This window comes from Manacus vitellinus, unplaced genomic scaffold, assembly GCF_001715985.3.
Source record: "Manacus vitellinus isolate BGI_N305 unplaced genomic scaffold, ASM171598v3 scaffold_9_pilon, whole genome shotgun sequence".
Lineage (NCBI taxonomy): Eukaryota > Metazoa > Chordata > Aves > Passeriformes > Pipridae > Manacus > Manacus vitellinus.
The window spans coordinates 7,958,794-7,984,519 of NW_021940917.1; the positions used below are offsets into that span (position 1 = coordinate 7,958,794).

Genomic DNA, 25,726 nt, shown 5'->3' on the forward strand with positions numbered 1-25,726 from the left:
GCCTTCATTGGGAGTACAGGTCCTGCTAATACTCTTCAGTAGCATAAGACAACAGTCTACTACAGTAGCAGTCTGAGGCAATTATGAAAGTGAGAGAAGGCTGTGAGCACAAGCAGACAGCAGTGCACATCTTCATCTCCTTGGCCTAAATGCAAGTCTATGATCAAAAATCTAATCATGAGGTATTACATAAATGCTGTCTTAGACAACCTATGGCCTACCCTTGCCATCTACATGTTCAAGATAAATAGAAAAATATGCTATCGTATTTCTCATCATCAAAAGATCTTTACCTTAAATATAGCAAAGCCACCCTTTTGTGTTAGGTCAGCTATTAAGTGAAATTTCATTATGTGCCATTTGTTGTCTTGTTTTCTTTGAAGCGACAAATGAACATATTCCACTACAATATTGAAACTAAATTCAGATTAATAACCTTGTCTTCACATAACATACATACCTAATAGATTGTGAAGATATAAGGACACATTTTACGTCTAAAAACCTGTTGTCACCACTAACTCTGTGGAGGAAAAGTGCCTAACGGCCTAAGATAGGTGGAATTTTGCTCCCTGGACAGAGCAGCTTTCCCACAGAGAACCTCTGTGGCAGCCACTGCAGACTCAAGGTTGCAATCACCCCTGCAGCTGCTGAGAAGCCTCAGGTTAATTACATGCTGTTAGATTCCCCAAGGGTATTACTTTACCCAGTTCCTAAATCCATGTCTTACAGTGGGTCACAGAGGGTCATTAACAAATTAGTTCACAAATCTGTAAACAACCTGCTTTCCCCAACTTAAATAATTGCTTGTTTTCCTCCTTTCTGGACCACAGTCTCTGTGACGGAGCAAGAACGCAGAACGAGCACACAGGCTCTCTCAAGAAATTCCTTATTCTATCACTTGTAAGATATTCACTATAAATGTCTGCAAAACTCTGCCTTCAAAGTCCCACCTATGCCCTGATAATCACAAATCGTAAGAACTCTTCGACTACCATAGACCACAGCAATCACTCCAAACCAGTCTGTTCCATATTTCACATGGACTTTTATCTCTCCTGGTATCAGTGTTGTCTCTCACATACTTTATACAAGCTTCTGAAGATTTTTTGTTCTGCTTCAAACAAAACCTAGAACAATGTTGAAGAAGCCCACGTTTGGATTCCTAAAGATGACAGTGACACAAATAATGACAACCACAACAGCAACAAGACTAGTAAAAAAACTGACAGTAAACTTGATATAGCTTATGATCACAGCACTCTGCACAACAAAAAACAATCGGACATTGTTTTTTTTTTCCAGTGTGCATTCAATGTTATGGATTTTATTCTCCACTTAACAAACTTAGCGAATAATGGCTGTGAAATATATGGATACAGGGAGAAAAACACAGTCATCTCATCCAGGAGGCAAGAAGAAAGCATATGTATCTAATCATGCTACTCCCTACAGAGCATTATGCAAGTGATATGACCCATAGGGTCTGGATGAGCTTCACAGAAGGGCACTAAAGCCACAAAACATTCTTCTAAGGCTAGCAACTCAGTTAAATAGTAGTAAATGCTCACATAAATATTTATAATACATTTATGTAATGCCTCTCTTTGGATTTTGAACCCAGCCATTTTCATACTTCTGATAAAAAACAGGCTTTTCTGTGATGATGAAAATGCAATGCAATGCTTTTGACTTTTTCTACATTTTGTCCAAATAGTTAACATCCTCACAAAATTTCAGCACTACACAGTGATAATTATGGACATCTTAATAAGACTGAAAACAGAACATTCAAAGACAGCTCACTGAGTTCCAGAAAAAAATACCAGTTTCACACAAAGAATGCCAAAACATCTCTCTTAAGCCTTGAACAATAAAGGGAAAAGATAATGGAGTCTTTATTCACTTATGATCCTTTACTCATTTCAGAAAACATACAAGCCAACATACACAAAGATTCTTCTTAAAAAGGTGACACAGGGTTAAATTTTAAAAGGCACATGAGAAGTTTTTCAAGTTTCATTGGAGACACAGAGACAATTAAGGTTTCCTAGATAAACTGCTTGTTAAAGCCATCTGCATCCATATTAGGTACCACACTTCAAAGACCTGTTCAAATGTTTTCATCTTGTTAGCTCAGGACTGCTGGATTTCCTACTCTGAATATTTCACCTGGTTGTGACTTTAAGGGTCTAGTTCAGCAATTAAATGTTGCATGCTTACTTTAAAAATCATCAGCAATACTTATGAATGACTTTGACTAAGAAACGAAGGGTACTTTGTGCCCTCCCTGTTGCCTCAACTGCTCAAGCATGACAAAGCATGTAAATTACCTAATTTGCCTAATTTAATCTTTCAACAAAATCTAAAAACTTTCTCTTGCACTGTACAGGGAAAGTTGGAGGGGTGTCTTCTCAAGTTAAAAATCCATAAGCAAAATAGAGACAATCTAAAAGGGTGTCACTCTCCTGAGAATCCCATAATTTCTTTGCCAGATTTACAGGAAGGTAGTTTACTTTTGTCTTGTATATTTTTCCAACTTCAGTCATGATTTTTGAATCTCTGTGATCAGAAATTCTGGTGCATGTTTACATCGTTCTGATTTTCATAAGATTACAACTGTGCCAGCATACATTTCCAAGTGCTCCGTCACTAGGCACTACTACCACTTGGGATTTAAGCCTGAATAAGCAAAGACAAGAGAGTTTTCTGCTGCCCTGTGTCCACAGTCAGGTAGAAAATGATTACATCTATATCAAAGCACGAAAAGCAATTTCTTCAGAAAGTATTAATTACAGCATCTTATTTGTACAGTCATGGAAATGGCTAAAAATTAAAACTGGAGGCATGTAAGTTTGTTTTGAGGAGGGGGAAAGAAATCAATCCACTGCCTTTAATTACTTGCTTTCAAAGTTATCCCATCACTAAAGACTGAACTTCTCAATTTATACAGGGAATAATAAAATGGAGAGAGTAGAAGTTAAACTTTCCCATGTGTTTCTATAATTGCAGCTCTAATGTGTGGCACTGAAGTCACCAGAAGACCCGAGAAAAGTAATTCCTACCACTGTATCTTTCACTTCACTATTGAGACTATCCCCAGTAGAGTCAGTTGCAGTGGATGCTATCGTGAGGAGAAAAGGCATCCACACAAACAGCTGGAGCAGAGCTGTCTCACTCACTGCCAGTCATCATATGCCACTACATCTCCAAATTCCAGCTGGACTGTGAAAGGCAGCTTGGATGTAATACATTTCAGAATTCACCTGTAGTTTTCCTAAACTATCCATTCACTCTGTATCTGAGAGTTCTGAGATCTGACAGGAAAGCACTGTACTATGAACAGATTGGAAACCCAAGCTCAGGAAGCAAGGAAAAAGAAACAAAGATTTTCTTTCAGTGACAGAAAGCAAATCTGTCACTGAAATTGAAACAAATTCCAAAACAGAAGATTTGATAAAGATTTTTATTTTTATTAAGATTTGGATTTTTAAAACTAGAATCACTACAATTATATTGATTTAAATAGTTAAAGTCCACTATTCTTAGTCAATAAAAACTTGCACTAGAAATACAGTGAGTCACTTGAAGATAAGAGCTAGTTAAAATTGCAGCTATAGACACACAGCCTTACATGGCAGCAGAAATAAGGGTCATTTAGAAAATCGATATATTGCCCTAAAGCAGAAAAACCACTGGCTGAAGTGGTCACACAGGCATAAGAATTATTTATCACACTCCTTTTCTAATAAGAAATATACTAACTCAGGTGGTGTTGCAGCTGGACCACACTACTCACCAGGTAATCATCATCCTGTGAAACACCACTATCCAGTTCTCACCAACTAGCATATATAAGTCCTGACACTACTGTAATTTAAACCAAAAATAGCTGAATGACTATATTTGTGCAAAAATAGCATTGCTTGATTCCTTCTTATGCCAAATTGAGTGGGAGTTTTACAACTCATCTCAGAGAAACATAAATATATTCCTCATCTGACAATACTGCAGTGGCTTTGGTTGTCAAAGAAGTATTTCAGTTTCTGCAACAGACAGTACTCCTTTACTTCTGGTATCACTATTGGTATCACGATTTTCAGTACTGCTTCCCTTCCAGAACCATGTTTGTATGTGATGTTGTTTCATTTAATTTGGTAAACATCATCTTTTTAGCTGCACACAATCATCCCAACATTCACATCTTGACATCTAAAACACATTCATCTTAAAAAGTGATGAATAAGAATAAATCAAGTACAACATTAAGCTTGACCACTGATGCATCAATTCACACTTAGCAGCTTCATTTCAGTTTGTCTTGCCTCCATGGACAGCCTCTGATTACTTTCCATCTTTGTTTTTGCTTTCTTGAACAAGTCAAGGAAAGAACTAAAAAATATTTGAAAAGATGACCCTTTTTGTAGGAAAGAAAATGGCCTGCTTTTACCATAATAATTAAGAAATTCCTGGCCTGTACTGGAATGGCAATCCAGGCTGAATTTTGTTTTGTCAAACCTTAAAAACTTTTAGACTAGTAACAGCTGGAAACAGGCTCAGTCCATTACACCAGAAACTTGTGAAGATGCTGTTGAGACACTGATTGACCTAATCAGCTATTAGAGCTCCCCCACAATATCAGGCCATTCCATTACTAAGTGCCTCTTTAGTCTTAGTTATATGGCAGGAACTGGCAGCTTTTTAGCTGTTAATACAGTGATGATAACAGACAGGACTTTTTATTTCTTTTTACTTTCTCCTGTTTAAAACAAAAAAAACCAACAACAACAAAAAAAGAAAACCTCAGCAGCACTAGGAAAGAACAGTGGCACTGACTCCTAGTATGATGGCAGAATTTTTGCCTGCCTTGTCAGGTTTAGGATCAGAAGGGCAGCTTGAAGAAATGCACTCTTGTCCCAGTCTTTTTATGAAATATCTGTTGACGTCCCCCAAATATTTATGAACATGAGCAAAAATGTTCTTTTCACAAAAACTGCTTCATGAAAGTACAGAACGCCACAAAAAAATTACTGGATTTCAAACAGATCGACTCAGATCAGTAGCAGTTGTGAACCCAACCAAAAGTAATGGATGAGAGTAAGCTCTCTGGATTGCTTCTACCATGGTCAAAAATCTTCATGATTTTTCTGCTACAAGTATTTGCTTGCTGTTTATAGAAAGCTAAAAAAACCCCAAGGAATATGAAGCATCATTACATTACTAGCATAAGTTACTATGTTAGTAAGATGGATGAAAAAATAATCTAAAAGAAAAGAGAACAGAGAAGAGAGAAATCACACAAAATCAGAAGGGTGAGATGGCATGTTTTAAGAAATTTTATCATTATTCTTGAATATAAATTGTAGTTTAAACATAAGGGGGAGGACAAAATTACTAAAACTCCTAGCTGCTGCCATACCCCCCTGTCAGTGCTTTGGGCAATGGGTAACCTACCAGTAGTGAAACAAGGAATTAACTGCCATCTTTTCAAAGGGTGTCAAGCTATTCTTTGTCCTCAACTGGTGAGGGTCTTGCTTTGTCTTCCTGGTGTGTAGAGAGATGATGTTCTGCTAAATCCTTATATCTGTCTGCAGCCATAGTAGATGGAAAGATACCCCATCTTCCCAAAAGAAGCCATTCAGCTACAAGCACAAGGTTGCTGAAGTTTCTTAGAAGTACCTTATGTTCTTGGAGTTTTTTTAACTTGCATTCAGCAATAGTTTGAGTGCTAGGTAGAATCTTTGGAATCAATTCTATGAGTATTGGGAAATTTGGAAAGCTTTACATTTGTTACAGACAGCAATCCACTAAAAAGAATAAAGGCAAAGAAAGGAGAATTCAGTATCAATGTACAAAAAAGTAATCCTGTGAATAAAGTGATAACTACTGCTTCAGAAGGTCTTAGACTACTTGAAAACATTAATACGTCTTATTGAAATTTTCACACAGTTGGTTTAAAGAGAATTTTTTCTTGCCTCAATTAAGAAATACAACCAGCACCCTCAACCCATCCCACCCTCTTTTGTATATATCCCCCAATACAGGCATATTCTTACTTCCTACTGTGTTCTTTTCATCAGTTGCAAGCTATTTTGTTTCTGCAGTGGCATAACTGAAGTAAAATTGACAACAGGGGGACTAGGAGTTCCGGTGTAGTGTTTTGGGGTTTTTTTGAGTTTGGTTTGGTTTGTTTTTTTGGTTTTTTTTGTTTGTTTGTTGTTTTGTTTTGGGGTTTTTTTGTCTGTTGGTTTTTTTTTTTATTTCCACAGATTATCTTTCAAAATGTTCCCATTTAGTATTTGCATGATTATCCATTTCAAAATTCTTACTTTGACTTTGTCTTTATCTCACATTTCAGATTTCAATAAAGCTTTTCTGGAATGAATATTGTTAATTATCTCAAGAAGCATCCTAATAAAATTGATAAGCTTATCAAACTCAAAAAAACATATAATGTTATTCTTCTACTCTTCAACATGTAGAAACATAATGAAATGTTTGTTTGGGAATTTAAACTTAACTATAACATATATTTACTTCCAACGTGCTTGTTGTGACTCAGTAGAATAATGAATAATGCTAAAGATCTCAGAAAGCTCTACAAAAAGTCCTAAACAATCCTTAACTCCTAGAAACCTGAATGAGCTTTGCCTGCAGCAAGTTTTTTTAAACATATAATTTGACTGTTTTGAAAACCAACCAGGTTCACTGTGCCTAAACGTGGCTTATTTTAATAAAATGTACACAAGAGAAATGGAACTGAAAGTAAGGCCAGTATGAATATCTTTGTGTCTCTCAGAGATGAAAACTATGACTAACAGTAGCAGCTGTCATGAAGGTTACATGACTGATTCTTCCCATTTCAAAAATCATATATTAATCACTCTTTGTGCAAAAATTTTGCTTAATTTTTAAGTATTTGGACAAAACCATTTTATTATATTCAGATCATCTTTCAGATAGATCTGTCTTCTTCAGGCTATACAGAAGGCTCAGGAATTCAGCTTTTCTCAGGTATTTACATTTGATAACATGCTGTCAACAATAAAAAGAGTTGTCATGTTTCAAGAGGTTGCCTTTGGATTTTAAAAGCTCACCTCTCTAGCCTTTTCCAACTCCTATATACATGTCCAGACTCCATGGTCACACAGCTCAATTCTTCATATAGCTCAAATGTTAAGAGGCAAACTCAGGCTCTAGTGGTTGTTGTTAGCTGCTGGATCAGGACTACCAATCAGCACCAAAACAGTATGGTCCGGAACAACTTTTATTCACAAACTTTGGTGCACATATTACAATGTGCTCCACAAATTCCATCATATGTGACTTCTTAGTCTTCACAAAAAAACCACACTAGTACCTTTTTCAATGCAAAGTGGAACTCTGCTCCAGGTTCATAGTGCCCACAGCACAAAATACATTATTGTCATACCATTTGGGGCCTCATTTTTTGGAAATGAAATATCACATTTTAATTTTTTATAGGTCTCTGACAGACTCCCTGCATGAAGTTAAGATCTTTGTTACAGCCTATCATTATTTTGGTGGTCTTCACCTTCCGCTCCATACTTCATGGTCTGATTAGCCTGCATGCTCAAAGCTCCAACTAAAAACAAATGAACTCAAAGTCCTTTATAATGACACGCAGGTTTAAAAATAAATCTCTTAAATTAGACATCCAAAAATTGCATAACACCAAAATTCTTCATTTTGCCAAATATAGCCGCATGTCCTGAGGCAGCAAAATAGCCTCTTAAATGCCTCAGCATCCATATGTGAAGCAACAAGGAAAAATTTTTAGTGAACAAGCAATCGATCAGGCTTTCCACACGGCCCAGGATAAAGAGCTGTTGACACCCTTTTGTCTCTTTAGCAGCTTAATGAGAGAGCATTGACCATGGGGAGTAAACTTGCTTTAAGGTTCTTCTCAAGTGCAACAACATTTTCATCTCACTATTCCACCTGTTAGGATACAGGCTGTGAAAGTATCTCAAAATACATTTCTGAAGCTACTTGAACTCTAAATTAAATTCAAAATGGAGAGAGCATGACTCTAATTCAGTGGAGAGAGATACTATCTGAAGGGTTTAGGATAGGAGCTGGTAAAGGGAACTTGTCCTTGACAAACACTCTTTTGAGTAAACATTAACTCTGCTTTCAAAGCAAAATTCAACAAGTAATCCAGAAAGGATGGAGACTGCAAACACATTGACTATTAGAAATAAAATGAAATATCCAAGACCTGCTCTTTCTGTAGTTCTATATATCATCTTTATCAAAAATTGTTCTGCAAAAGAAGTTACTATAAATACACATTTAATATACTATTAAAATAGATGAATATGAAAGAAGGAAACTGAAGTGACACAAGCAAGCTTGAGGGAAAACTATTTTTCAGCACCTTTTAGTCTTATTTAAGATATATAGGCGTGTGTATTTCCTTTCTGCAGCCACTATTTTTTACACAGGCTAATCTTTGAGATTTGTCAATACGATAAGAAGGAATTTTATTTTTAAGGTTTGCTTTAATTTTTCAAAGTATACAACAGCACTGGTTAAAGCTGTGTTATGATAGAAATATGAATCATTCAAAATCGAAGTGTTTCTTAATGAGGTCTACAGTGAATCATTCATTATATTTGCTAGCAAGTACTTCTATCCCCCCTAAAATTTTCACTTATCTTGCATTTTGCATTTTGCACATCTGGAGATACCCTGTTACTATTTTATACATAAACTTCCTATGGAAGGAGGAAAGATTTAGGGTTTGTTTTGGTTTGGGTTTGTTTTTTTTTTAATTGAAATCATCAGAATCAAATGATATTTAAATAATTTGCTAAAGAAAAACTTCAGAAATAGAAGTTTTAGAAATTAGAAATAGAATTAATCATTATACACTTCAAATGAAGCCCACCTTTTTTTTTTTTTTCTGTCATAAACCATCAGAATTAGGTAAAAGTTAGCCTTTTAGTGGGTGGACAAAAAAGGAGGAGGGGAAATTATACAGCAAAGATGATGCTGAATTCTTCAGGAAGACTTTCTGACAAACTGAGCACTCAAGTTATTTTTCTCTTATAGAACTAATTTCATTTATCATTACGCAAATTACTATTTTTAAATATCTTGGTTTTCTACAGCAGAAGCTGATGTATTGCCTTGTACAAAAAGGAACAAAGTACAAGTTCATGGCCATAAAGCCTCCTCTCTTTTTCTATTAGTCCAATTTTCATGAGGATATCAACAATTTTATCAACATAAGCATGTTCTCTAATGTAATGGACACTAGAAACAGATGGCAAAAATAAAATAAAATAAAAAAAAAAAATAAAAGCCCATGCCAATTTCCTTTCCCTTGGAAATAAAATAACAAAATGCCAGATTAATCAAACCATAAATTCTGCATAAATTGGAGAATAAAGCTGGTTTATATAGCACAGCAGCTTATAAGAAAAGATTTTTTAAAATCTAGACAGAATTTACGAAGTTTGAATCAGAGCAGAAGCCTGTGGTCAGGTCAATCAAAAGATTTCATTGATTGCCTCAGATTTGGAGTAGCCTCACACCCCGTATCATGAACACTGCTGGAGTCATATGCTTAACTTAAATCAGCTAAAGTGAAGTTGTTCCTTGAATATATTTTAATTTCCTTTATTAAAGGGAAAGACTGTTTTTAGAATTTAACTTCTTTAAATCACACTGCTTGAAACTAGCTAGATTTTACCAAATATTTATAAAGATAATTCCAAACGCAAAGTCTGTGTACTTTTGAGAGTCAGTTGCAAGTTGTACCAAATCTCATTAACTGTTCATTAATGAAGTACTGGGCCCAGTTAGTACATTTAAAGTTATGAAACATAAAGTATAAAAAATAACTATATATTGCCATATGGCAAATGAAACAAGGAAAGCACTTGTAACACAAATATTTTCCACTTATTTTTTTACGTATGAAACTTCAGCATGAGGTTATCAATATTTAAGGGAAAAAACGGGTTCTCCCTTTTTCAATTTTCTTCTTTTCATCAAACCGATTAGAAGGTTAGGAAAATAGTTTGGGATAAATTATTGTGATTAATCTAGAGATGTTCATTTGCAGTGATTGAGAAAGGCTATCGATGTGGAAGACATTTTTGTGACTCTATGTTGTCGTACATCTTACAGTGGAGTGTGTACACAGATCAACTATGGGATGGATTTCTGTCACAAGTTTCTCAAGCCAAATGCAAGATAATACCATTGTTTCAGAAAGGTTTTCAAAAATAGTACGCATGTCATGCTTAACTCTGGTGATTATAACAAAGGAATATCATTCTCATTTGCTTGACCTCTGCAGTGGCACATTTGAAGACAGATGTATTGCCCAGCTAAATGTACCCAAAAAGAAAATGCTTAAGAGACCTCCACCATAATATGTTAAATATGCTAAATGCAATTACAGTTTTCTTTACTCTGCTTTAGGTCTTGGCATGTTATCATCAAATTCTGTAATAATGTGAATGTGAGATTACATGAAGTCTGAACCTTGTACTTTCTTCCCAATTCTGTCATTAAAAAAATTTAAATCAAGGTTTATGATTTTGATAATTTTTCATTTTTAGTTTATTTGCTATTTGCTTTCAGAACAGAATAGTTTCAGTAGGGATCATTCTGATTATAATGACAAATATTTGCCAAACAAAAAGAAACTTGTAGTATTTTTTCTAAAGACCATGAACAGGAGAGGATACTTTCTACTGACTAATTCATTTTTACCAAAACCATTTTGTTGCCTAATATCTTAACCTTCAGTTAAAACTTTATGACTGCATTTCTATAGATTTCAATAAAGCACTGAAGAAAAAAATGAAATTCTGAAGGAGTCTGAGCAGAAGACATTTTCAGCAAGGAAGAGCAGTTACAAATTGTCACTCTATTTTGCAATGGAGGGGAGAAGTCTGGATAGTGTGGTAACTGAATTTACCTTTTGCACTACCTACACTTGAAATGTGTCTTGGAATTGATATGTTAAACATGTTGGAAAAATCCTTTAATAAACCAGAAATTATCTACTGCCTATTGTTTAGCCACTGGCAAAGTCCATGTGAATCTATGTGAGTTATCTATGTGACTTTCACACTTAAACTCAGTTCTTTGGTCAAGATTTAGACAGGCAAGCACATAATCAAGGCTCATGCTTAACTAAGGATGTGTAGAATGGGAACATTTGAATTTGGGCCTGCTGTCTGTAACTTGCTATGAAAACTAGATTTAATTTTAACTAATTGCTCTTTTTTCAGACTGTGGAATGGTTCATAAAGGCTGTCAACATAATTAGTACTGAATTGCAACAAGGAGTACAAACAGCAAGAAGAAATGTAAAACAAACTTGAAATCTAATTTACAGTGCTCTCTTGGCCCCAGAACTGAGATGAGTTCACAGATGTGATAAACACAGGGATGTATAATACACGTGAGCAGATCTAGTTCTAGGAAGAAGAATGCTGCCCTTATGGAGTATTAATCCGCCTCCTTTCACTTATTTGGCACAATAGGCTTTCTGCAGGACTTCACATTTACAACAGAAACTCAAACCAATTGAGGCATTTTTAAGAACTCCAAATGGGACTGGAGAGCTAGAACCAGGTACTTTTGAACTTTTCTGGTATCTTAACTGCTTCACCTGTTCTGCTTCATAAACAGTATCTGAAATTACAGTTTGAAAGCATCACAAAAGACACCAAAAAGGGTATATTTGTTTTGGGTATTTTCCCCCTCATTTTAAATGAGTAATGGAAACCAGCTTACAGGTCAAAGACATCTTATTCTATTAGCAAAAATCCATGACATTAAAGAATAAAGAAGTCAGAGATCTCAGCAGAAAATGCTTGGTTTGGAAAACAAAGAATAAAACTAGACACTGAACTGAAGATGTTTGTCTCATTTTAGAGGAGTACAGGCCACTTAATACGTAAATTATATCTTTGCAGCTACAAAAGTTTCATTGTAAAAATTTATAAACAAGTATATGATATATATATATATGTGTGTACATATGCATACACTGAAAAGTTTTCCTCTATTTGTTTGACTACATTTGAGTGTTACCTCTTAGAGAACTCAAGAAATTATGTGACTAAAAGTAAAATTATCTTTCACCTTTAAAAGAAAAAAATCTTGGTTTTCTTTAGATTGCACCCTTTGAGTTTCAGAAACTCAGTCAGGAGTCCCCCAAAAGGAAAGAGGAGAAAGAATTCTAAGTATATGGGTTAAAAATCCCTGGATAATGAGATATACAGTCTTGGTTTTCCATGCCATCCAGCTTCAGTCAATTTCTCCTTTAGGTTCTGGAGTTATGACTGAAGAAGTAGGTGTGGAGCTGCGGTACAGCCACACAGACCTCTGCAGGGAATGGCTTATGTTTTTTGAATATCTTTCCCAAAAGCATATGAAAGAAAAATGTAAGCAAGCAGAAATAACAACATTTCCTCTATTTTCACACCTCTCACCTTGTTCCTCAAAGTGAGTGTAGCTAGATTGTATCTCTACCTGTACAATAATTTGAAACAATATAAAAGCATCAGCACTGTGAATAGAGTTTAATAACACTTTCTGCTCCCTAAGGTCAAGCCATTTTGTTATTCAGAACAGGGACATCACATCAAACAACAGCAGTAAACATAATTCTCTGCATGAAATAGACATAAATGACTTTGGTCAAGGTCACAAGAGATCTGTAGGACGGATTCTCTATTTCATGCTCTCTATTTCCAACAAACAGAACATCTTCTATATCACTAAATAATGCAATTTGTCACTAAAATTTGCATCGTTTAACGCTTTTATGACTTTATAAATTATTTGCATATATTTAGCATACTTTTGTTGGTACACTAAAACATTTGCTTCAGTGTTCTATACTATCAAGAATGCTACTGCCACTGACCTCAATAACAGCAAAGTGTTAGGGTTGCTCCTACTAAAACTGTGCTAACATTATTCTAGTCTAAATGTTTATTTTCCTTCAAAAAAAATGAAAATGAACTGATAGAAGGTGTAGTAGAGATTACTGTGTCTCCAGCACACACTAGAACACCAGAACACAGCATCTGCTTCTTGGTCTATTATCTGTGCTAGAACTCATTTTCTAAAAATCAAGTGATATCACACTCCTTGACATCAGAAATACAATCACCAAAGGACAACAGTGTCCTGCTGTGGTACACTGATTGCGTCAGCAGGTCTTCTGCCTCCCAGCACACAAAGAATGAGGAAGGCAACACCAATGTGATCTGCTTGCAAGGAGCAAATACCAGTCTTAAAGCAGCATTATCAAGAATTACCATGCATAACCTTTTTTAAATGCTTGTAGGCTTGGGAATTAACTAAATGTAACATATAATTTCCCTTTGAAAACCTTGGAAAAAAAGCAGCTGTGAAAGACTGCAATTTAACATCAAAGTTTAAACAGTCGGGCTTACATTTTAGAAGCTCATTAGTCTGAAGGTGTATGATGATTTTCTGAAAAGATGAATGACTAAAAACAGAGTTAAAAGGAAAAGATATTTGGGCATGAATACTTGATCTGAAATCTCTGTTCAATTTCAGGCAATGTCACATCTCTAATTTCAGACTGTGAGAAGCTTTGCCAGTTACATCCACTGCATTCTTTATGAAATGCAATTCTTTAACCTAAGGAATGAGAACATTCACTATCTTCTTTCTGAAATGTAGTGGAAAGATAAACTGTTTTTATCAGAAGGCTATTACTTAATATAAATAATTTGCAAAGTTGTTTCCCACATGTACTATTGCATGCCCAAAAACATGTAGTCCAGCCCCTGGACTGATACTAAGGTCAGAAAGAAAAACATTCCAGACAATTCTCAGGTCAGGCCAATTAAACTAGAGTGTCTACAAACTGGTAAATTTAGGTTATTCAATAACAACAAAGAACATAGTGACTGAAGGACACAGGAAAAAAATTAATGTCATCCCTCTACCCACCAAAAGTAAGACTGAAGCTTGACGGTGCACTTTCCAAACAGCACCTGCACCAGAGTAAACTCAACAGTCTCCTATCCCACTGCAAGCCCAGCAGTTGGTGTTACAAACCCATGTTTAAGTTTCTCGCTCAGAGGTACTAGAGCCAACTATTGAATTCAAAACAAAGCTGATGATCCTTCTGACACGACTGATTATTAACCAAAATACCTTCCATGCTCTGCCATACTTTTTGCCAGAGCTAACCAAGGGAGTAGCATCTTCCCTTTAGAATTCATGTCCTTTCATGGTCAGTCTTCGTGAACAAAGATTTGGGAAAGGTCATTACCCTTCCAGCCTGCGCAGTGGATTTTTTAGGTGAGACACAGTGTGTGCTGAACTGAGCCCACCCTTTAATCCTGAGGTTCATCTGCCGGGGCTGAGCGAGCTTGGACAGTGGCAGCGAGGTCCTCAGGACGTAGGTTTGTTTAGAGTGACCTTCTCTTAGATGGATGGCCTTACAGGGCTGACGAGCTCCATCTGCCCGGAGGAGTTCCCTAACCGGGAATTGAACCCGGGCCGCAGTGGTGAGAGCGCCACATCCTAACCACTAAACCACCAGGGGGCCCTAGAATTCATGTCCTATATCTATCCTATACCTACGAGAGAGGCAACAGCAGTAGAAAACAAGCCAGAAAAGGAAAACATGCTCAGCCAAAATCCTCTTCTCTCCTCAATCAGCATTAAGTTGCAATGAGACAAAGATATTGTTTCTTCCTTCTTCAAAAAAATTCATCTGTTAAACATTTTTACAGCAGCTAAGGCAACAATGTATTTTGACTATTTGAGATTTCATTTCATTTAAAAAGCATCCAGATCACATGGGACAGCTAAAAGAAAGGAAACTATGGGCAGAAGAGCATTACTGGCTCATAGCTCTTTCTGCAAGCAAAGACAAAGCACTCCGGTTAGGTCTCTCTCCCGTATTTATTAAAAGGATCATAGACTTTAAAGATAATAATTAGGCACTGGTTAAAGCCTTATGAAAAATAATACTTCCATATCACAGAACTGTTAACTCCTTAACAATTTACCCAGTTATTCAATCAGTACCCATTCCAGAACATGGATTTTCATGGCACAAACTAACTAGTTTATAGAGCATGAGATCACCAAGTTACAGTTCAATCATACAGGTTTTGACAGCTGAGTCCCAAACTTTTCAAGATTTTTAGTCACATCTCTGCTTAACTGTTTGCTCTACTATGCAATGATAGAAGCACATTACTTTGAAACTGTGTCCCTTATGTCTTAGTCTGCCTCTGATCCTATAATGGAACACACAGCCAAAGATACAAGGGTGAAATAAAATCAGAGTTCAGCTACTGTGCTCAAGTAGCAAGATGCAAATGTTTAACCATGTTCCAAAATGGCTATGCATAACCGAGCAGTGCCTTGGGTAATACTCACTAAATTTTGCTTAAACTAAAAGGAACTACTACCCCTCTCCTTGAGAGGTATGGTCTGTAGCTCAAGGATTGGAGGTCATTCCCAATGATGAAAGGTATAAAGCCCTAAAAAAACTCCCAAACCAACCAACCAACCAACCAAAACCAAACAACAAAAAACCAGAACTACAAAACAAACAAGCAAACAAACAAAAACAAAACAAACCCCGCCCAACAACAAAATAGAAGGCCAGTCAGGCTGGCTGGTCTGACTGGGGCCGGGGAGGACCTTCCAACCTTCAGTACCTCAGCAGCATGGCAAGAGGTGGCAATGCAGCAGTACAAAGGGAGCTGCAGAGGCCAGACCTTCACTGCCAGCTCACTCCTGCATGGTCAGCAAAGTCTCTTTGGTTTCTTAATGGGATGGTGAATGTCCTAATATTTGTTCTAGTAATTCACTAAATTTCAGCTTAGCTTTTGGGTGGTTTACTTACTAGTAAGTAATATCTGTTTTGCACTTTCAAGCTGCACACACCCTGCTTGTAGAGTTCCTTTTGAAGATGCCTGAATTATCTGCCCCAAAAGAGGGACTACAGCATTACAGATAAGGAAATTGAAGCACAAATGTAGGAAGTGAAAACACTTGAATTGCAGAGATGGGTCTGGAAAAGAGAGACTTTAATATCCCAATCTTATATACAATCCCAATCTTTGAAAGATTAAATTCATTTATTCAGTCTTACACACAACTCTCAATTCCTAGGTTTTTAAAACCTTTCTGCTTTGATGCCAAGGTTGCCTAAAACTCAAAATATTTTTAATGCAGCCAGTCTAATGAGACAAAACAAATACTGTGGAACTACATTTGTATCTACTCAGGTTTATAATTATTAAGAATATTCTTTAGCATTATTATGGCCTGCTTTATTACACTATTGTAACAAAATAAGCACTGGTGAAAAATACATCATTGCATTCCTAAGACAGGGACAGACAGTCTTGCAGTTCTGGCATACACACAATATTAATTCCATTCACTTTATATTAAGTGAATAATTTGTTCACACTTCCAGGTAATCACGTTTATCATAGAACACTACATTAACATTAATATTAATAAAAATCTTCTGTTCTACAGCTACAGATTTTATAACTCTGCCATTTCTTGTTTATGTATCACAATATGTTTTATTGCTTCAAAGACAGCATACACTGTTTTTTACTGCTATTTTTCACCTTTTAAGTAGTCTTTTGCAAGTCAAAGTTATCAGTATTTAGTGAATTAATGGATTGAATAAAACTTTTGAAAACAAACAACCCTTCCCCTCAAAAAAACAGCTATGTTATTCACAGTTATTGGCAGATATTCTTCTCTCTCTTTTTCTTTTCTCTTACACAGAAGTGCACTCAGATAGACATTCTGAGGTGATGATAACATTGATTTTCATGCACATTCATGACAGTAAGAGTGCTGCAGATTTTTTTCTATCATGCACCCCTATTTCCCACTATTGTAAAACCTGTTTCCGAGCTCTATACAATTACTGACACTTAATTACTGATACTTAAATTTGTACCCAAAGCTCATCCCAACAACTTGGCATGATTTGCATGATTACACAGACAGGACCCAGTCATTTTAGCCCCATCACTGAAGGCCTTTAAGCTAATGCAAGCCCACGGGCTTCCACAGATTCTGCACCAGGTTTCAAACCAGGCTATAGCCCCAGGCCACTGCCACCCTCTATTACTGTGTGTGTTCTTATTTAGGTAGCTGCTACTCTGGAACATTTGCAGTACTTTTTACCTTCATTGCACCTTCCCAGTGATTAGGGATTGGTCTCTTTTGCTGTCAAGCCTGGCAATAGAAGATGCACTTAAGCCACGTGTCACAAACACCCTACAGGAAAGCACAGTACAGAGACCTCTGTTTAGTGCCAGGCCTTTCCAGCTTAGCCTGATGTACGACTGCAGCGCAGTGCTGTGCACACACCTAACAGCAGCACAAGGCCATTGATCCTACTAGGTAGTGGACTTTAAGGCACCACCACCAAACTAACATGAACATATCTTCCTCTCTGCAAGTGAGACCTGACAGGCTCTCACCTCAAACTGCTCCACATGGGCAGTGAGTAGGCAGGGGAAACAAGCCAGCTAGCAGGGCGTGATTCCTGCCTGGGCAGTGTTCTCAGCACGAGCTGTCAGCACGGTCAGCATTGATCAAAACTGAACAGTTCCTCTTGAACTGCTCTAGGCATTCATCTTCATTTGAATGCCACCAACTTTCAGAAGTGTTTAGCTCCTTTTTTTCCTCAATAGAAAGTATTACATTCATTAGTACTGCAATATCATATATGTAAGTGCTATTCTTTGATAGCACTGTGCTAAGCAGCGTGCAAACACAGTTCAAAGACAACCCCCAACACAGGAGCTTGCAACTTAAATAATCCAAGATGCTTGTCCAATTCACATTGCACTGATAGCTTGAGTTTTCCATTAATATACTTCAATTCAGTGAACCACTCTTGCAGAAACCCATAGGAATTCTGCCCATGGATTTCATTTACCACAGAACAAGGCTTAAAAAGAAATACTGGATATCAATCAGTTTTAGAGAAAAGCAACTGCAAGTAGATTCACGTTCTGTTTTCTAATTGAGGAATGTTCTTGATTGATCAGCCTATAAGCTCTGAACTAGTATAAAACATGGTTTTCAGAAACACAAATGTAGGTGATAATACACACCAACACTTGCACAGTTAAAATATGAAGAAAGTGATGTATCATGACCCTAACTCCAAAATCATTCTTAGTGAGCACTGCACAACTGAGAACAGTGAGATCCCAGGAACACAGACGCACCCCACTGATAGTGAGGAGGAAAAAGGAGAACAAACACCTTTTAAAACCCTAATGCATTTTTTCTGATTCAGCTGCCCAAATACAAATGTCTAAAACACACTACAAATGTTTGAATGAAGGGTATCCCACTGGGGGAAATTGAGCAAATGGCTCTGGGAGGCTGAGTTGCCAGCTGGGGTTTAACCAGGACCATCAGTATAAATAAAATGAAAAGGAGTCTGGATTTCAGTCCAGAAATATCACTGAAGTTTTTCCAAAATACTAATATCAGGATATGAGAATTCCTGGGGTTTTGTGCCAAAACAGGGAAGAGCCTTGTCACTTGCAATGAATTTAGAAGGCAAAACGTACTTCCTTCTACCACTCTGACACTCCTCCTTTGACTAACAATCTTTTTTTAATATACAAAAGCACTTAAAAAAGAAATACAAATACTAAGGGTGAGTTTCTTGGAACTGAAAAAAAAAGTGATAGACACAACCTTTGGCCTGACTCTTCAGAGACAGCTGCATGTGACAAGCATGCCCCTCTCACAGACTACTGCAGGGGGTATCATGTCAAGGTAAGACTCCCTAATCCTTGCCATACACATCACTCCGGTTTGGTAGTGCTTATTTCCTGCAGCACTAATTTCTTACACTCAGCAAGACAGATCAAGTCATGCAGGCAGAACTGTGCCCTTTTCTACTACCACTAAGAGAAAGAAGATGCCATTTCTCACCTCAAGATATCCTCATTAATGCCAAAGAAGGGATATATCCTCATTAATCCCAAAGAAGGGATATATCCTCAATAATGCCCTAGTGATGGGACATTCTCCCTCACTGGTCACTGGTCTGCAGCATGATAAAAAGTTAGAGCTCTCTGTAACTGCTGTTAAACTTTGTCACAGATTTAAATATCAAATGGTTCCGTAAGGATTATGGTTTTTTGTACATAGTTGAATTGTACTGAAGGTGACACTGTTTGGGATCATATGAACAAGTAGTTCCTATATAAGGCTTTTCAGCTCTGCATAAAAAACAGTACAAATTACCAGATAAAAACTAAAATAACCTATAAATATGTAAAGCTCTATAGTTAGTAAAGATCTGCTGTACTTCCCATATATGTGTTAACTATATGCAAAAGTTGTAAGCATGGGTTGGCCACTAGTGTGATGTCTCTGCAATATTTATTACCAATTTGCTGCAAATCACCTACTTTCTCAAGAACAGCTGTAGTAAAAACTAAAGCTGATTTTGAACCCTTCAAGAAAGAGTTTCGAACTCTTCAAGAAAAAAAACTACCCAAGCAAAAAAACCCAAAACCTGAATGTTTGAGACAACAAGTTAAGCAGGTAAGGATCACAGAAAAGGAAAATAAAGAACATATAAAATATTGAAAAGCACCTACTTATATTTCCCTCCATAAAACCTCTAATTCCCCTAAACTGTGCCATTCCTCAACACTATCTATATACTGTTATTGACCTTATAGTTTTGAATTTCTAGCATAGAATTGTAAATTCCCAATAAAAGCAATTCTTCAATAATTAAGGTCAGAGTTCAGTCAGCACATTGGCTGTTTATTAGCACTGAAGTGACAACCATGGACTGAACTTCTCACTGTGCCCTGCTCATCAGATCAAGAAGCAAAAGAAAATCAATAGTAAAGCTTAAATCCACATTTCAGGGTGCATTTTTCAAACACATTAAACTATTGGAGCAACAAATTATATTTTGAGTGACAAGAAATTGTTTTTTGCTTCAATATGACCTTTTTTCTAAGGACTGCTTTTGAAGTATTATGGGAAATAGCTCTGACTCATTTTGAAGTAAAATATTCTGAATAGTTTAAAGTGCTGATTAAAATTAGGGAATAAAACTATCTACCACATTTAAAAATACAAGGATCCGAGGATGTAACTTTGGATCCAGTAAAGAAATAATGATAAAAAACCTCCATAAATTGCTTTCCTATCTGAAGGAATGTGGAATGTGTACAATCATTCTTACTGACCAGAACAAAGATTCTTCCCTGAATTATGTTTTATAGATTGAAGATTAATAAAAAAAGAAATAATTTTGTCTTTAATAACAGGTAAGTACTCCTCTGTAACTATTTTCATTCTCTTCTGACTTTTCTATTTACAGAAATAGTTCTTCCTTTGTTCACCATTCTTGGAACTCTACATGAGCTTTTCCACTTCATTCTGCTCTACAACCATTGTACATATAAATCCTTTGTAAAAAAAAGATGGAATTTAACCTAAAAAAAGTTTTCCTAGTCTAGTTAGATGACCCTGAAAAACAGATATAAAATCTTTTTTTTCAGTAAGCAAGGAGATTTTTTTCACTTGTTTTTTAACTTTTTTTCTTTTGCACTATTTTCCTCAGAGTTAGGTCTGCTATTTTTGGACTAGAGACCCACCAATCTACCTTGATACATTTTTGTGAAAGAATGACTATATCCACTGACATTGCACAAGCTATTGCTACTTTCCATATCAATAAGGTTAATTTTAATAACCCAAACAAACCTGAAGAGTACATGCTTACTTATACTCCCAAAATTATTTTGCTGAGAATACACAAACAGCATTACTCCAAAGGAAAGTAAAACATAAATTTAAAAGAACAGCAATCAAACTCTACATGCATTAGAATAGGTGCTTGTGGTTCCTCCCTTAAATGTACATAAACTGTTCTGTCTTGAAGCAGCAGCAGAACTTCTGTGACAGACTCCCTTGTTGCCTTCATTGTTGGAAAAAACAATAGATTTTATGTATATTGATAACAATTGCAACAAAAATGCAATTTTTGTTACATCTGGTTTTAGTTATTAATTGCTTTGAGACTTAAATATAAAACAGTAACCTAACATTTACAGTTAATCTACACTCAGTTTGCAAAACCAGGAATGAAAACTTGTAGGCAGAAAACCATTCATTCATGGCACAGGTGCAAGTCAGGATGATGATGGGTCATCATTGCTCACTGTTGTTTTGAATATTTAACAGCTAACTTTTGCCACCACTGGAGAAACCCGACTGCAAGTAGCACATTTAGTTTTAGAAAGCCTAGAGCCAAGTGAAGGTAAAGAACCATGATAAACAGCCAGCACTGTCCACACACAAACACTATTTGATCTGTTGACAGTCATGAGACTGAAAAAAATAAAAATAATATGTCATTGTTTCTGACCTTCTGAGGCTAAAAATAGGTTTAAAATTAAATATCCAGGCTTGGGTTGTTTTTATTTGGTGGTGGTGGGGGTTTTGTTTGTTTGTTTATTTTGTTTTTTGTTTTCAATGAAGAAAAAGAATCTTCATAATTGCACTGCAGAGAATGCTAAAAGCAATTTCCACAGGAGTGTGGCCTTGAGAGTATGTGTGCAGTGTACAATGTCAGATAAGGTCCTCAAGACAAGCAAAGAACTGAAATAAATATTGAGAGAAAATTAGATAGCTAAGAAACATTTTTTCCTGAATGAATTACAACTGAAAGTGTCAGTGTATCCACTTGCTTGTATCAAATGAGTTCTTACCATTTGCCTCCCAGTTGTCACGTGTGACCTGCTTACTGGAAACTTTGTGATGGCATCATATTTCCAACAAATAAGATAGATATTTATTTGTAGAAAAGGAGGATGAGCAAAAAGCAGAAAAGGATTTCACCTTCACACACTGATGGATTTTTTTTCTGTGTGTTTTTTTTTGTTTGTTTGAGTTTGTTTTTGTTAAAACAAGGAAAGAATACACAGCATAACCTGACAGAAGAAAGAAATGCTGACTAAACAAACCACTCAATCTGAATCGACTTCACTGCCAGAAGTTAGAGAGAGGTGCAAATAGAACCAAAGATGGTGCCAAAAACGTGCTCTCTGCAGAAGAAGAAAATCCAGTTCTGTTTTCAGCTCTGCTGCTGCAAATCCACAGTAACTCTGGGCATGTGATATGAGCTGCCTGGATGTACAACAGTGTAACGTGGGCACATGTAGTTCATACCGCCTTGATACATGGGCACATTATTGCCATGTATACAGAAAACAAGGTTCTTTCTTCCTTCACACAGGAAAAATAACAGATCAACGTGAGCAACTACCTTCCACCTAGAAAAGCTGTACACTTCTCACAGCAGAGACAGTTCTACAGAAGAGTGAAGCAAATTTGTCAGCTTTTTCAATGACATAATGCTATACATATTAACTTTCTTTTTCTTAAGAAATCAAACTTTTCTCTTTCTACTGCTATAAACAACTGATGACCACACACAGAGCTATTTTCAGCAACAAGATCTGTGTGGGAGACTGCTAAAAGTAAGTTGCTTGCAGGGTTTATAATTCATATATGAAAGTATCATAGTCAAAAATCTATTGAGTTAGATCTAACAAAAAATTTAGATTTTCATTATGAAGCCCTTATATGACAAACAACAATATATGGATGCTGGCAATAAGAAGGTAGATATTAAAACCTATGAAATGTAATCTTCCCCTCAAAACAGACATAAAAATTTGAGCAATAAACCAGTAAGAGCTTCTGGCACTGTGTATCCAACACTTCATGCTTTCCCTACTTTTCTTTAGAGATTTCCTTAGCTAGATCACTCTGCAGCCCTAGCAACCCATTTATACTCAGTTGGCTGTCCACCACCATTATCTGTACCACATTCTGCCCTCATGGATGACCTTATACTGAAGTTCTGGAAAATACCTTGCTCACCAACCCAAACTGTCACTTGCTATAATTAGCATTCTGGGAGCTAACAATACAGACATTAAGGCACTGAGAAAGACACATGCCCTGTCTTAGTTCAGTGTATATCAAGTGATCAGTCAGATGACCATTAAAGCAGTGAAGTCTTTTTTCAGGCAGTCGACTTGCCTGGCTCAACCCATGACCTGTCTCTATAGGGTTGTCTTCAGAGAGATGGATAATGATGCTCTTTCATGTTACCTTCCTCACTATGAAAATCAGTGCTTCCAAATTTCCCTTCCTATTCCCAGGACAGCCCGCAATAAGAAAAGCCTGACTTTCAATAGAAGAGCAATCTCAAAATCAGGCTGTCATTTAGCAGCAACAGCTTTTGCTGAGCACACACAACTTCACAGTAAAGGGCACTGCCTACTTCAATTTCCCTCCTCACTGAGAACATGGAATAGAATGAGAATCTTTCCTATTCAATTGTCACATTTCAATTTTCTATTGAAATTAAAAAATTCCAATACTTTAACCTATTAAATATTATCACCATCATCCTCTTCCAATTTGGATGGTCAGCTAAATGATTTAATACACCAAAGAAATGCTAAAATCACAAGGGTAAACTTTTATGTAAAGCTTCTATACAATAGAAAGTTGGTAAGCTTGGTGATAGAGTGATGCAGAGAAACATTTAACACCATCAGATTTCATTAATGTAAATCATCCCTCATCAAACCAAATTCCTAATTTCTGTTAAATGTATCAAAATTCATTATGTTTTCCTATATATTCTCAAGTGGAACAGTAAATACTCCTTTCAATGATAACATTTATTTTCAGGATAATTTTATGTGCATAAAATAGTCTATTGCAAAAAAAAAACCCAAAAACCTCTACTTAAAGCTAAGAAAAAGATCAACTTAAGAGCAGTTGAAAAAAAATGTACTTTATTTTTGTAAACTAAACTTCTAACTACTGAGCAAATCAAAGCCACTAAGATCTTGGGAGACATCTTCTAAGGACTATGATCTCTACACAGCACAGAAAGGATTGAGTGGCCATATTTGTCCTTTCTCATGATAAATGGCTATTGTATCTGTCCCCAGCTAGGCAAAAAAGGGATGTTTAGTTTCAATTGGCAGAGTGTTAAGAGCATTCCAATGTGTCAGGGTTTCGGGTTTTCCTCTGAAAGCTTTTTTTTTAAAAGGTACTTCTCTATGGGCCATGGATTTAGCTGTTTCTGATGGACTAACAATTAACTGGTATCCACAGCCAGTATCATTCATTTGGTAAACGCAAACATTTTTCCCTCAGAGGAAAAATATGAGTCAAAACATGCAAAATTGGCTGTGCAGCTAGCATGAATGACATAAGTATCTAATTCCCAAGGCGAAAATACATCGCATTTTGTGTTTTTGAAACATAAAATTAATCATTTTTTTTAAATGTGAAGGAAAATAACCTTGGACTGGACTCCACTCACAGAAGGTAATTATGCTAGGGACATACTAATCTGATGCTCACATCTATATTTAACTTGCTTTCAGTTGTTTTTTTGTTTCAGTTTTAGAGGAGTCTGTAGCTATCCAGCCTACCATCCAAACCATTACAGTCACTTCAAGAACAGCAACTGCAAAGTAAAATGTGGAAAATCCATTACTAGTTTAGCAGAGAGTTGAAGAAAATTCAGCTTTTTGCAACCCCGAGTTCAGTTTATCTGACCAAATAAATAACCTTCTTCCCAGGATCACAGTGATGCAGAATTGTGTCACTTTCCAAATACGAATAAACACACAAAATCAAAACTTTATGAGAGTGTTGCCTTCACTCTCCCTGACTGGAAAATGGGTGAGGTGGTTTTTGTTTCTTTTATTTTTAGTATTACTTATATACTACACCTTCTTGTCCAGCCATTCTTATATAAGAGAAATAAATATGTTTTACAAATGTGTATCAAACAGAAGTTGTTATTTTTCAGTAATTTTCCCTGTGAGAGGCACAAGTTTTATAAGCTTATTTTGAATGCACATGTATTAAAAAGTTAATAACACAACAATTATTTAATGCTGAATAATAAAAACTATCACCACCAGTTACATGTATAAGTGTGATAGCAATGGATGCTTAAGTTATTCAAAATCACTTAAGAAGTGACAGTCTGGGAAATGCCGGAGCAGACACTCGGGAATTCCTGAGCAGTAATTCTATTAAAAAAACCTGGCAGGAACAGAAGCAAAGAATATGAGACAAAGAGGAGATACTTTGCAGAAGTCAATTACATCTGAAATAAGAACGTGCTTATTAAAACACAGTTACTATAGATTGAGTCAAAATCTAGGGTGCTCCTCTGCTGCACCATGGGGAATGTTTTGAAATTATGTTATTCTTAACATGGGGTTTTCAGAATACTCTTAAATTATTAGATTTGCTGTAATATGATGTAAAGACATTGACATAAAGCATCTACTGTAACAAACTACACTCCACAATTCTGGCAATTTTAACAATAAAACTACAACAACATGATTTCTACACTCGGTTTATAAGATCAGATATTTTTCTTTTTAACAAGTTGAGAAGTAATGCAAGAAGTAATTTACAAAAGTAACAAAAGCAGAACAGTTGGTGTGCAATTTAACTGCTCATTTAAATCAGCTTGCTGTCACAAGTAACTCCCCTAAACTGCTTCTAAAATGGGCAGACACGGAAAGGAACAGGAAAAATAAAACAGACAACAACCAGCAGCAGAAATGCTTTAAATATGTTGATG

General features: G+C 36.2%; 1 protein-coding gene across 1 annotated transcript in view; it reads right to left on the reverse strand.

Moving 5' to 3' along the window:
* The window catches only part of KCNN2 (potassium calcium-activated channel subfamily N member 2), a 75,591-nt gene that overhangs the window by 26,990 nt on the left and 22,875 nt on the right, over nt 1-25,726 (reverse strand).